Here is a 14,229-nt window from a genome sequence, read left to right as displayed (position 1 = left end):
TTCAGGAAAAAAAGAAAAGAAAAAATAAACTTTTCTTTATTTTCTGATTCTTACATTTTTGCTTTTTGAAAGTTGGATTATACCATATAGATTTGTGTAACAAGATACAAAAATGGACAAATCTGAAAATGAAGAGAAGATTCTATTCACCCTCTTCATTTTTCCCTTTTTAATCCATATTATTTATTTATTTAATTATTAGGTTCTTCATTTCTTTCATTTATTATTTCCTCCATTCTTTAATTCATTTTTTTTATCATCTCTGTTTCTTTACTATTATTTTTTTCCCTATCCACACATAATCTTCATTATTTTCTGTTCTTAATGCATCATTTATTATTTTGTTTGTTTCTTTCTTCTTTTCTTTTATCTTTTTCTGTATTAATTAATTAAGTTTTTCCTTCTTTTCTTTATTTTTCAATTCTTTCTTTTCATCTTCATTTCCCCCTTCTTAATCTATATTATTTATTTATTTAATTATTACATTCTTTGTTTCTTTTTTATTTATTCTTTGCTCCATTCACTGATCAATTTTTTATATTTGTATTTACTAATGAATAAATGAATGAATGAATTCTTTCTTTCTTTCTATCTCTATTTTTTACTATTATTTCTTTTCTATCCATCCATGGTGGTGTTTGGGTGACGGTGTTCCCGAAAGCCGCTGGGACACCGTACGATCCTCCCCCGTCACTTTGATTTAGAAAGCACACGGGTTCCTACACAGATGACATAAATAATGGGACGGAGAGTAAATCAGATAAATGGTGCTGTCTGTTCAGCTCAGGAAGAGAACGACGGGGGAAGAGCCGGTGAAGATCTGAAGAGCCCTGAGATCCTCTACAGACACCATATCAACCACCATACCATACCTCCCAACCACCACGTCCCACTAAACACTAAACACTGTATACACTATATATAACACCGTAAATATCATAAACAATAACTCATACATATCTGAAGACCCCTGAGATTCTCTACAGGCACCATATCAACCACCGTACCATATCTCCCAACCACCACGTCCCACTAAACACTAAACACTGTATACACTATACATAACACCGTAAATATCATAAACAATAACTCGTACATATCTGAAGACCCCTGAGATCCTCTACAGACACCATATCAACCACCGTACCATACCTCCCAACCGACCCGTCACACCTGAACAATAAACACTGTATACACTATATATAACACCATAAATATCATAAACAATAACTCATACATATCTGAAGACCCCTGAGATTCTCTACAGACACCATATCAACCACCGTACCATACCTCCTAATCACCACGTCCCACCTAAACACTGTATACTGTAAACATAACAATATATACATCATAAATATCATAAACAATAACTCATATATAACTGAAGACCCCTGAGATCCTCTACAGGCACCATATCAACCACCGTACCATATCTCCCAAACACCATGTCCCACCTGAACACTGTATACTGTATATATATTGTATATATCACCGTAAATATCATAAACAATAACTCATATATAACTGAAGACCCCTGAGATCCTCTACACGCACCATATTCACCACCATACCATTCCTCCCAACCTCTACACCCCACCTAACATAACACAATATAACAATATATACTGTATATAAACACTGTATACTGTATATATATATATATATATATATATATATATATATATATATATATATATATATATATACTGTATATTTAACACCATGAAAACCACAGCTATTCACCCATACTTCACTTTTTCTTTATTATTATTCATTTACTTATCCATCCTCCCAGTCAATTTCACATTCATCCATACATTTTTCTTTCTGTAATTACTGTTTATTTTGTATGTAATTAATACATATTTTTAGTATTGACTTTCTTTAGTATAGTCTATTCTTTCCTTCATTAATTCATCCACGTTCTCTCTTTCTTTCCTTCTTACTGTCTTTACTATTATTTTTTGCTATCCCCTATTTTTTTAAATCCATTTCTTAATATATTGTTTATTATTTTGTTTCTTTCTTCTTTTCTTTCATTTATCCTTTTTTGTATTAATTATTTTCTTTCTTTCTTTTTTTCTCTATCCATCCATTTTGTTTGTTTCTATTACTATTTTATTTATCCTTTTCTGTAATAATGACGTTTTACTTACTTTCTTTCTTTCTTTCTTTCTTTTCAGCATCTTCATTTTTCCATTCTTAATTCATATTGTTTGTTTATTTAATTTGTTTCTTCCTTTCTTTCAGTTTTATTTTAATCCATTTTTCCTTCTCTTTATTAATTATTTATTAAAATTGGGATCTTTTTAATGGATCCATTTAAATATTGTTACATTATGATATTAAAGTGTTACTTAATGATTTAACTGTGAATTCATTTTTTTTTGTTCTTTCTTTCTTTCATTCTTTCTTTCATTCTTTCCTCTGTTTCGGTCACATTCATCGTCCGTCCCGCTGGTTTCCCGTGTTTCCTGCAGTCAGTGAGAGAGCGTGTGGGATGTTATCAGATGTATAAACTGGGTCAGGAGATGAGTTAGTGAAAGACAGTAAATGTGAGGATGAGTGAAGATGCTCCTCTTCGTTCTGTAACACTGTGTTTATTACAGTGTTCAGTTTATCTTGTCCGTGTTTATAAGTGTGTTCAGTTACTCGGATAACGAGGCGCGAGTGCGTACGCTCATCGTGACGTTCACTTTCGCGCACTTTCTTACATAAAATCAATCAGAACGGAAGGAAACCGTCACTGAGATCTGAGGAGAAAGAAGAAAAGAGAGAGGGATAACGAAGAGAGAGATGGAGAGAGAGAGAGAGAGAGAGAGAGAGATGGAAAGAGAGAGAGATGCTGGAAAGCTTCCCGAGTTCTGGTTTGCGTTTTTTTGCCGGAGGATAAAACCCAGATAGAAACGATTCTTTATCTTCTGGCACTGTTCTCTCTCTCTCTCTCTCTCTCTCTCTCTCTCTACTTCTATCACTCTCTCTCTTTATCATTCTTTCTCTCTATCACTCTCTCTCTATCTTTCTTAATTCTAACACTTCCTCGCTCTCTTTCACTGTACCACTCTCTCTATCACTCCCTCGCTCTCTACCTTCCTCGCTCTCTCTCTCTTTTACTTTCTCTCTGCCACTCTCTCATCACTTTTTCTCTCTATCACTCTCTCTTTTTCTCCCTCTCTCTCTACCTTCCTTAATTCTAACCCTCTCTCTCTATCACTCTCTCTTTATCTCTCTATCACTCTCTCTCTCTACCTTAATTTTAACCCTCCCTCCCTCTCTCTCTCTACCACTCTCTCTCTCTGTTTATCACTCACTCTCTCTATCACTCTTTCTCTGTACTTCTCTCTATCACTCTATCTCTACCTTCCTAATTCTATCATTCACTTTTTCTCTTCCACTCTCTCTTTATCACTCTCTACCTCTTTCTATCATTCACTCTCTTCCATTCTATCACTCTCTAGCTCTCGTTTTCTGGATTCAGTTCAAAGAAGCTTTATTGGAATGACCGTAGTAAACTACAGTGTTGCCACAAGAGTTAATTAATTAATTAATTAATTAATTAAAAATAAACCTGTTTATTTGGGTGAGTAAAGCACTTTCGTTTATTTTCAGTCACCTTAGATTTCCAGATTTACACTATAGCTGGGTGCAGCAAAATTATCATTAGCAGCTAACTGGCCAATGACTACAGGCCAATAATACTCGCATCTGAACAGCGAAAGAGCTAGCACTTAGCACAGTTAGCAGCTAATGCTAATGCTGCTCCAGCAGTGCTAGCCGGGGATAGCAGCAGGCTACAGGCCGGTAATACTCTTCTTAATACCTAACTGGTAGGATTCATACATAAGGAGCACTGGATAAAAAGCTGCACTGATCATTTTTGGGAAAATTAAAGGATTTTAAGTGCAGCTTATAGTGCAAAAAATACGGTCATCTGTCTGTATTTTAATTTTAGCCACATCCTGTCTTGTTTATGAAGCTACGTAAATGGTCCCAGACTTTTTCGCTACGTCCTGCATTACTGTATTCAGTTCCAGCTCCCATTGTCCTTTAATATGTAAAGTAATGTCATTATTTTTTATAAATCTATATATTTGTTTTTTTTATTATTACTGAATGTTCAGAGTGCAAATTTATAAAATAGTTGTCTATATATCAAGCATGCTTTTTAAAACTATTCTTTCACTAAATGTTTTATTTCTGGAGTTTGTTTTATTGTATATTTTCTCTTTTAAATGTAGAATGAGTGGTATAAACCCCTAAAAACTGATTTAATAAAGTCGTCGCTCTCACTTTTTTCTCTCTCTATAAAGTGGTATAAAGAGCTGAGCTCAGGCATCCCGCTCTTCTTGTTCCCACAAGATCTCCTCTTTTACAGCTACTCTTCAGAGCTGACACTTCCTGTCCTGGATCAGAACCCGCTTCCCTGGATCTCCATCCTCTAACAGAACCATCCAGCTGAGGCAGCAGCTCCTCAAAAAACGCAGAAATGTTCTTTTTAAACCCGAATAAAAGATTTACACTGTGATTTACTGTGGGACTCAGTAAAGTACTTCACCCAGCGGAGGCGTTTTTACCACTTTTACCATATACTGTGTGTGAACTTCTAGATCAGGGGTCAGCAATAGGCCTAAAGTGGCATGGAACATCTGGCCAGTGAGGTTGTTTGAGCTATAATGAATGATAATGAAAATATATAATAAATAAAACGTTTGTCTGGAGAGCTTTTGTTTATATTCCTCCCCCGTCACTCTTTCTCTCTCTGTTGCGCTCGGCGTGACTTTAGTTTCCACCCATTCTTGTTTTTCTACCCGTTCTTGGGCAGCTCCCCATCTCCTTATAAGGACGTTTTTATTCGGCTGTGTCCCAATTCACTAGCCGGGACGTGTAGCGGTAGTGTATTGGAGCGCGACCCTGACGACACAGGTTTAAGTCCGGGTGAGGAGCAGGTTTATTTGTGTTTATTAATTTTTATTACTTTTTCTTTTTTCTTGAGTTTACCTGCTTTGAGATCAACTGTTCTGCAATTGGGTTCAACAACCCTCTGGGCTGCAGAGCTACTAGTCTGTAGCACTACATCCCATTATACATCATTTTACAAAACAGATCTTAATTGCAGACCCCTGTTCTAGGATTAGCAGTTAGTTTGAAGACGAAATTAGAGTCAGTATATCAGTTTCCACCAATGTAATAAAATCAGGTTTGAGTGGGCGGAGATTGTTTTATTTGCCTACTATTAAGAGAAAGTGGGTCATGCAGCAAGACAATAGCTCTATCCGAACGGGATTAGTTTCTCAGGGGGGCGTCTGTGAAAAATATTTCACACTTCTACTCTTTAGTGAAAAAACTCCTGCATCCGGACTGCAACTGAAAAAACTGGAGGATCAGTGAGTTTCTTAGGCTTTTTTCTCAGTCACATGACATCAGTGGCGTTCAGTAGCTCCTCCATTTCCACTCGCTGTTGTGTTTTTTACGTGGATCTCCGTGGAAACGCCCAAGCGCCCAAAGTGTAAATAAAGTGTCTTTATTTACTTTTAGGACTTTAGTGTGAAAATCTAATGATGTTAGGTCATATTCATGCAGAAATACAGGAGTTGTAGAATGAAACTGAAGCACCTGGTTTTAGAGCACAATAATTGATTGTGGTGACGGACAGTTCTGGTGGAAACAGGAGAGTTGAGGTGCACATTGAATTCTGCGTGATTTGATCAGTCGTGGTTTTATGTTTTTTGGATACAATCCGGGTTAGCACCCGAACATCCCTTTCAGACAGCTTCCTCTTACAGCATCCACAGTTAATCCTGTTGGATGTGGTTGGTCCTTCTTGGTGGTATGCTGACATTACCCTGGATACCGTGGCTCTTGATGCATCACAAAGACTTGCTGTCTTGGTCACAGATGCTCCAGCAAGACGTGCACCAACAATTTGTCCTCTTTTGAACTCTGGTATGTCCCCCATAATGTTGTGTGCATTGTAATATTTAGAGCAGAACTGTGCTCTTACCCTGCTAATTGAACCTTCACACTCTGCTCTTACTGGTGCAATGTGCAATTAATGAAGATTGAACACCAGGCTGCTCCAATTTAGCCATGAAACCTAAAATCCCACACTAAAATGACGACAGGTGTTTCAGTTTCATTGTACAACCCCTGTATAGGAAATTCTAAACATATCACAAACTTTCAAGCATCGCTGTAGGTAGGTAGGTGTGAAAAAAAAAACCCTAAGCATGCTTTTTAAAGCTATACTTTTACTAAATGTTTTATTTCACAGCGTTTTTTTGTTTGTTTGTTTAATTCTATGAGGTATTTTGTTTTATTCAGCGTGATCTCTCCGAACATCTGTAGAGCCGTGTCTGTCACCAGCGCTGAGGATTTAAAATGTAAGAATCTCTTTATTTCTCACCTTGCGGACTCCGAGGAAGCCGAGTGAGGAAGATGCTGGAGTGAATTCCTGCGCGAGTGTCTGTTTAATTATGGATGAAGAATCGTGGTTCAGTTTTAATAGAATTGTTGGAGAGGAGCTGCAGGAAGAATGCAGGATGTGACTGAAAACCCCCAGCACCTGGCCTGTGGCAGCCATCTTTTCTTCTACAGCTCTTAAAGGGAATGGCTCTTAAAGTGCTGGAAGTGATGCACTGATTGGTTTATTTCACATTAGGCCACACCCAAAATTAACCACACCTATAATTAATTAAGAGAATTCGTACAAGACTTTTGCTTTGCTTTTTGAGCCAAGCAAGCTGTACTTTTCCCGTCGTTACGAAAGCAAAGACAAATCGACTCATTTATAGATCGCTAAAATACTGAACATTGCAGAAGAGCGACAGAAGCAACAGAAATTTCCTGATCGTGACGCCCATCAGTGTAGGTACAGTGGCTTGCAAAAGTATTCATACCCCTCGAACTTTTCCACATTTTGTCACCTTACAACCACAAACTTAAATGTATTTTATTTGAGATTTTAAGGGACACACAAACACAAACTATTGCATAAGTGTGAAGTGGAACGAAATCCTGCTACTGTTTTAGCTCACTTTAGTTTTTTTTTATGATCTTTGGTATGTTTTAGGCTTCTTTATTTATTTATTGTTTTATTTTTAGTTAACTTTTTAGTTTTTAAATGTTGGTTTGTTTTTAGCTGTTTTTTTAGTTTCTTTCTTTTCTTTTATTATTTTTAGGTATTGCTTTTTTATATTTTACTCTTTTATGTGTTTAGTTTTTTATTTATTCCTCTGTAGTTGAATTTTTATTAGTTCTATTACCTTTTTTTACCTATGATTTTATGATTCCTACTCTTAAATTATTATTTTTACCTTATTTGTTTTATATCTTAATATTTTTTAAATGATCCTTTTTTTTAATAATTCTTATACCATATTAAAATGCATTCTATTTCTATTACTTATTTTATTCTATCTACATTTTTTTTCTTTTTTTTTTTTGTTTGTTTTTGTTGTTGCTGTTAATCCCTTCTCTGTGTAATTGCCCTAAATGTACCCCGTGTTTAAATAAAGGTTGCTTGATTGATTGATTGATTGATACATGGTTTTCAAAAATGTAATCAAATAAAAAAATGTGAGGTGCAAAAATATTCATCCCCCCTAAATCTATACTTAGTAGAGCCACCATTCGCTGCAATTACAGATGTAAGTGCTTTGGGGTTTTTACCCCATTCTTCTTTATAAAACAGCTGAGGATCAGTCAGGTTGGATGGAGAGCGTTGGTCTGTGAACAGCAGTTTTCATGTCTCTCCACAGAAGATCAATACGATTTAGGTCTTTTAGGACTTTCTAAATCATTCTGGATCATTCTAACACATGAATATTCTTCTCTGATCTAAATCTAAAACTCCACTGTATCTCTGGCTGTAGGTTTAGGGTCATCGTCTTGTCAGAAGGCCTCAAGTGTTTCACAGCCTCCAACAGCTTTTCTTTTCTTTTTCCAGGATTGCCCTGATTTATCTTATTTATCTCCACCTTATTTATCTTATTTATCTTATTTATTGCCACCACCATGTTTCACAGTGGGGGTTAGGGTGTGTTCAGGATGATAAGCAGTGTTACTTTTCCTCCCCATATATAACACTTTACATTTTGGACAGAAAGTTCAACATTGGTCTCGTCTGACCACAGAATCTTCTTCCTCCACATGTTTGCTGTAACTGCAAACAGAAATTCATGTTTCTTTTAACAATGGATTTCTTCTTAAAACTCCTCCATAATGGCCATATTTGTGAAGTGCATGACTTATGACATTTGTCCTCTATCCTCCTGAGACCCAGACTTTTGCTTAGTGTATATTTTAAATTTATCCTAGCTATTTGAGATTAGCAGGACCTACCAAGTATAAAAAAATAAACTTTGTCTTTGTACAGGAAATCGTTCTTGCAAAAAAACAAAAACAAAAACAATGTCCTTATATGGGGACAGAAGTAAAATGATTAAAAATAATTATCCTTGATATTTGGGATCAGAAGGACCCAACTCTACAGTAAGTACAAATTAACTACATTCAAACATAAAATTGAATGAGAATTTTTGTTACCTGGACCATTTATCTGCCTGGACTGGCTGTAAAAACTTTTGATTGGGATTCCCGCCATCTTTTTTTAATCAATAATCAATCAGTATAATGTTGTTATGTGAACACTAGTTGCTATGGGCAGTTTCTCTATATGACCCCAAAGGGTCAATGTTTTAAAAAATTATTATAATAATTTATTATCATGGTGCAGAGAAGCAGAAATTTAATGTCCACTTATGAGGACGTAGGGTCTCAAGAGGCTCTACATATTCTCCCAGATGGGCTGTGGATCTCTGCAGCTCCTCCAGAGTGACCATGGGCCTCTTGGCTTGGCTGCTACTTCTCTGACCAGTGCTCTCCTTACTTGATCGACTGTTGGTGGGGTGTAAGATAGCAATTAACATCACAATCTGCCTTGCACAGTGTGTAAGATACAGACCCTTAAACTGGTAACTCTGCTAATTGATATAAATAAAAGAAAATATAATGCAAGCCACTTTACCACACTATTCTAATGCAAACTTACATACAGTCTAATGCAAAATATAGTAATTGAAATTATTATACTTACTAATACTAATTAGTATTACTTTAATCTTTATTAGAGATGACTTTCATCGATAAACAATATCCCGCCATTTATTTAAGTCGATCATTTCAATTTACTGTTTTTTAGCTCCTGAAAGCTTATAAGACACGGCAAAAGTCATGGGACACAGTACTACTTCCTGGCTCTATAGTGTATAACAGTACACAGGCTGTATGTGTATAGATTATCCCATAACTCTATGCATTCTATATCCCTGAATATAGAGATAAACACACACTATCACACTTTCAATCTGTGTGATGGTAAAAAATATAATATAAATATATGTGTGAAGAAAAACAAATGGATGAAAGCAGAAAACGGAAAGGTTTTATTACCTTGTCGTTTTTCCGTGTTTTTGACCTCCAGCGTTTTATTGAACATGGAGTTACGTGTGTAAATGAGATTTGATTGAGTTTGAATGAGTTGACCTTAAACTGTGTGTGTGTGTGTGTGTGTGTGTGTGTGTGTGTTCCTCCAGAAATAAATGCCTGGATTGGAGGCTGAGTGTACAGACGGGAACACTGTGTTATTTTGTTTGAGTTTTTGAACATGGAGCTCAAAAACACATTTATATAACTTTTCCTACTTCACATCTTAACCTTTACTACACACACACGTGCGCACACACACACACACACACACACACACACAAGAGCAAGTTCCAGGAACATTAGGAACCTCTACAACCCTCTACATCTGTATGTGTAAAGTAAATTAATAAATATGACCAAGAGTCGCCCATATTGGTCTTAGTTTTCCACTTTATTAGGTACACCTGTTTAACTGCTCATTAGCATAAATTTGGACTCAATGGGAGCAACTCAATGCATTTAGGCATGTAGACAGTTCTTCAAACTGAGCATCAGAATGGAGAAAGAAAGGTGATTTAAGTGATTTTGAATGTATAATTTTTTGTGTGGTTTTAGTTTAAGCAGATTGTGTTTGTCTATTGTTGTGACTTACGGTGCATTTACACTGTCGCATGTGGGTGTTAAAAAGGCGTTTACTCTGCGTCATCCAATTAAATCCTTTTAATAAATGGGAAATGCTTTTATACAAGGTATTATTATTTCCTATAAAGTTATACGTATAAATGTGTATTTATAGATATAAATGTCTGAGCTTCAATCGTATAAATGAATGAGCTTCATTCCCCTGTCTAGTGGGCAGTAAGTATATAGGCTAACAAAAGCAAACTTTTCCAATTAAATTACATATCAATATTTTAAAAACTCACCAGAGACCTCAACAATCACAGCAGCCTTTCTCCTCGCTGACAGAGTCCCTGTAATTCTTTATTTATTTATTTTTTATGTATAATTTTATTTCGAATTTTTCCCATTTTCTCCCCAATTCATAAGGCCAATTATTCAACCCACTCATTAGGACTCCCCCTATCACTAGTGATGCCCCAACACACCAGGAGGGTTAAGAAGACTAGCACACGCCTCCTCCGATACATGTGAAGTCAGACTCCGCCTCTTTTTGAACTGCTGCTGATGCTGCTGTAGCATTGCCGAGTAGCATCACAGCGCTAACGCTCGGAGGAAAGCGCGGCGACTCGGTTCTGATACATCAGCTCACAGCCGCCCTGTGCTGCGGACATCACCCTTGGAGTGATGAGGGGAAAGAGAGAGCACCATCTACTGTACCCACCCGGAGGGAGCAGGGCCAATTTTGCTCCTTCTGAGCGCCGGAGGCTTGATGGTAAAGCTGCATTAGCGCGGGTTCGAACCTGTGACCTCCTGCTCATAGTGGCAGCGCTTTAGACCGATGGACCACTCGGCGCCATCAGCAGGGATTTAACAAAGAACAGAAAAGCCGGAAACTTCTCTTCCAGGCTTCTCTGGATGCCTAAAATCGGAACTAAAATGTTTTCATACACTGCGCTGAGAACACATATCAGGCAAAACCCTGCTCTCTGATTGGATAGTTGCATCACGTTGGACGGATTCAATAGCATTCATTAGCATTTTTTTCATGCGTTTAACGGAGGCGGCGCTTCCTATTGAAAATGGGTGGGATACACCGCTGTGCGTTGACGCGATGGAGCAGTGTAAATGCAGCGTTAGATGAAGATCAGAACACATTTAATGAACAATTTATGCAGAAATTCAAGTATAATTCACAAACTTTTTCTTGCAACTGGAAGTGCTACTTCAAGGATTCAAGGATTCAAGGAGATTTTATTGTCATTCGCATCTTATGTGGTACATGAGGTGGAACGAAATTGTGATCTCACGATCCAGTTTACACCCAGGAGCTGTTATTAAATAGATATATAGATAAAAGTACAATAAAGGAATACAATAAAAATAGAATATACAAAATAGTTAAAGATAAATACCCCAAATGAAATAAATAGAAAGAGTAGACAGGTTGCAACAACAAGTCCAGAGTGCAAATGTGCTATAGCAGCATGAAATGAATTAGAGCAGTAGAAAATAAAGTGTCTCAGTGCGGGTAAAGTGACCGTGTTTGTGCAGTAATTGTCCTTGTGTGTCAGTGCAGTGTGTTGTTAAGTGGAGTTTAAGAGTCTTACAGCTTCCGGAATGAAGCTGTTTCTCAGTCTGGTTGTTTTGCACTTGATGCTCCGCAGCCATTTCTCATTCTCATTTCAGTCATTTCTCATTTTCATTCATAAACTAAGTCGTCCTTCTCATCCATCGTCCAACTCTTGCGTCCTTTTCACTATTATTAGACTGGATAAGGATTAGATGATTAGTCAGCAGCTGCTTGTACTCTGCATTGTACCATCTGTCAGAAACAAAAGGCACATAAACGCAACTATCTGTTCATCATTTATTACCCACAATTCATTATCCATCAGCTCTGCGCTCTCGTCCTCCAGGTTACGCCGGGTGTCCGGGCTCAGGGACGAGCGGAAGCGTCTGCAGAGGAGGCGGGAGAATAAAAACGAATAAAAACAGTACGTGACAGCGAGCGCCCACGCCTTATTGAATAACGATCTGAAAAACTCCACAATTAGCGTTTTTAAACTGCCTACCTCAGCCGCCGGAGTCAGAGCGGCATCCGGGCGCCGCGCCGCTGCCGGTTCCCCTCGCCCGGGTTCAGCGCGGGCGCAGATACTGTACGTCTTCATGATCGGGGTCTGGAGTCTGAAGGGGGCGCTCACACTGTGGAGAAGAGCCCGGCAGAACCCAGCACAGCAGTGGGAGCTGTGGGAGCGAGTGGGCGAGGATCAGACTGGCAGCTATTCTAGATCCATACATTAACATGCAGAGAGGGAAATCACTGAGAGAGAGGATGTTTATTATTATCTGTTTTTGTGTATGCGTTTTCTGCTTTTCACTAAATAAAAAGGACAGAAACTTTCGCTAAAGCATAAATGTAGTTTTTTTTATATTATTTTTCAGGTTATACTCCATAAATGGTCACAAATATATCTGAATTTTCCATAACTTACATTTTAAAAGTCTTTATTTAGTTGAGTAGTTGTTTCTTCTCATAACCTGGATTCGAACATTACTCAAATATTCACTATTCACTGTATACCTGTAACTCTACCTCTTCACTACTTTACTTTAACTGATGCTCTCAAACACTTTATTAAGAGACAAGAAATTCAAGTAATTAACTCTTGATGAGTTCAGCACAGCTGTTAACTGAAAGCCTGAATTCCAGGTGACTCTACCTCATGAAACTGACTGATAAAATCCAGCAGAGATGTTCAAAACTGAGAGGATCTACTTTGAAGAATGTAAAATATAAAACATATTCTGGTTCAACACCTTTTTATTAATTTTACTGAATAATTCCATACGTATGGATGACTTTAGCATTAATTTGTTATACAGCTCTGGATAAAAAAAATAAGAGAGCACTTAAAAATGATAAGTTTACCAAATTGAAAACCTTTGGAATATAAATAAAAAAAGGAAGATGGATGATCACAAGCCATCAAACCAAACTGAAATGTTTAAATAATTTTTTGCACCAGGAGTAAAGCAGCATAAAGTTATCCAAAAGCAGTGTGTAAGACTGGTGGAGGAGAACATGATGCCAAGATGCATGAAAAAAAAAAAACTGTGATTAAAAACCAACCAGGGTTATTCCACCAAATATTGATTTCTGAACTCTTAAAACTGAACATATATTTTTGTTATTTCAGTCATTTCTCATTTTCTGTAAATAAATGCTCTAAATGAGAATATTTTTATTTGTAATTTGGGAGAAATGTTGTCTGTACTTTATAGAATAAAACAACAATGTTCATTTTACTCAAACATAAACCTATAAATAGCAAAATCAGAGAAACTGATTCAGAAACTGAAGTGCTCTCTTGATATTGCATATTTAGATTGATGGCTGTGTATCTGTGTGTTTGGTATTGATTTATTTATGCTGTGTTTAATAACAGTATTGAATTTTTTTATGTTAGACGTGACCCTGTTAGGAAATGAAAATAAATAGCTCTGTCTCTCGTCCTGTTTTTTTTTTTTACTGCCGTCGTTAATCAGAATGAATAAGTCAGTGGTGTAACTTTAGAGGAAGGGGCTGAAGTTTCCTCATTTCCTGCCCAAAGTTTGAGGAAAAGAGGGCACGGAAGTTTTAAGAGTCAATTTATATTTTTACCTAAAATGCCATTTTCAATTCAATTAGGATGTGACAGTTCTACAGGAAATTAATTAGGGAAACTTGAAATGTCTCAAGGCATCAGCTATCAGTAGCAGTGCAGCGTCTGGCACCATTTCTTTCTGGAACATTAAACAGACACAGTTCTACTTTTTTCCTCCCAAATTCTCCACAGAAAAGAGCTACAGCAGTAGAGCAGAGCCACGCACTGTTTATATCCCCATCTGTCCAAATGTAAAAATACAGGACAATCTGGGACATCAGCGTTCCAACAGGTAGGAAAAGCAAAACCAGAGACACAGCAGCTTTACAGAGCAGACATCTGTGCAGCGCTGGAAGAGACGAGATGTCCAGTAATGTAATGTAGGACACTTGTTGTCCTCGAGCTTTGGGTTCACTAGAGGACATTTTTACAGTGTTATCAGACTATAATCAGACTGGGCATCTCACCAATACAGTGGCCCAGAAAGACACATCACAACAACATTCACAAAGCAAACAAAACGATGAAAAAC

The sequence above is a fragment of the Astyanax mexicanus genome, chromosome 12 (assembly GCF_023375975.1).
Source record: "Astyanax mexicanus isolate ESR-SI-001 chromosome 12, AstMex3_surface, whole genome shotgun sequence".
Taxonomy (NCBI): Eukaryota; Metazoa; Chordata; class Actinopteri; order Characiformes; family Acestrorhamphidae; genus Astyanax; species Astyanax mexicanus.
Note: the sequence above shows the minus strand (reverse complement) of the source record.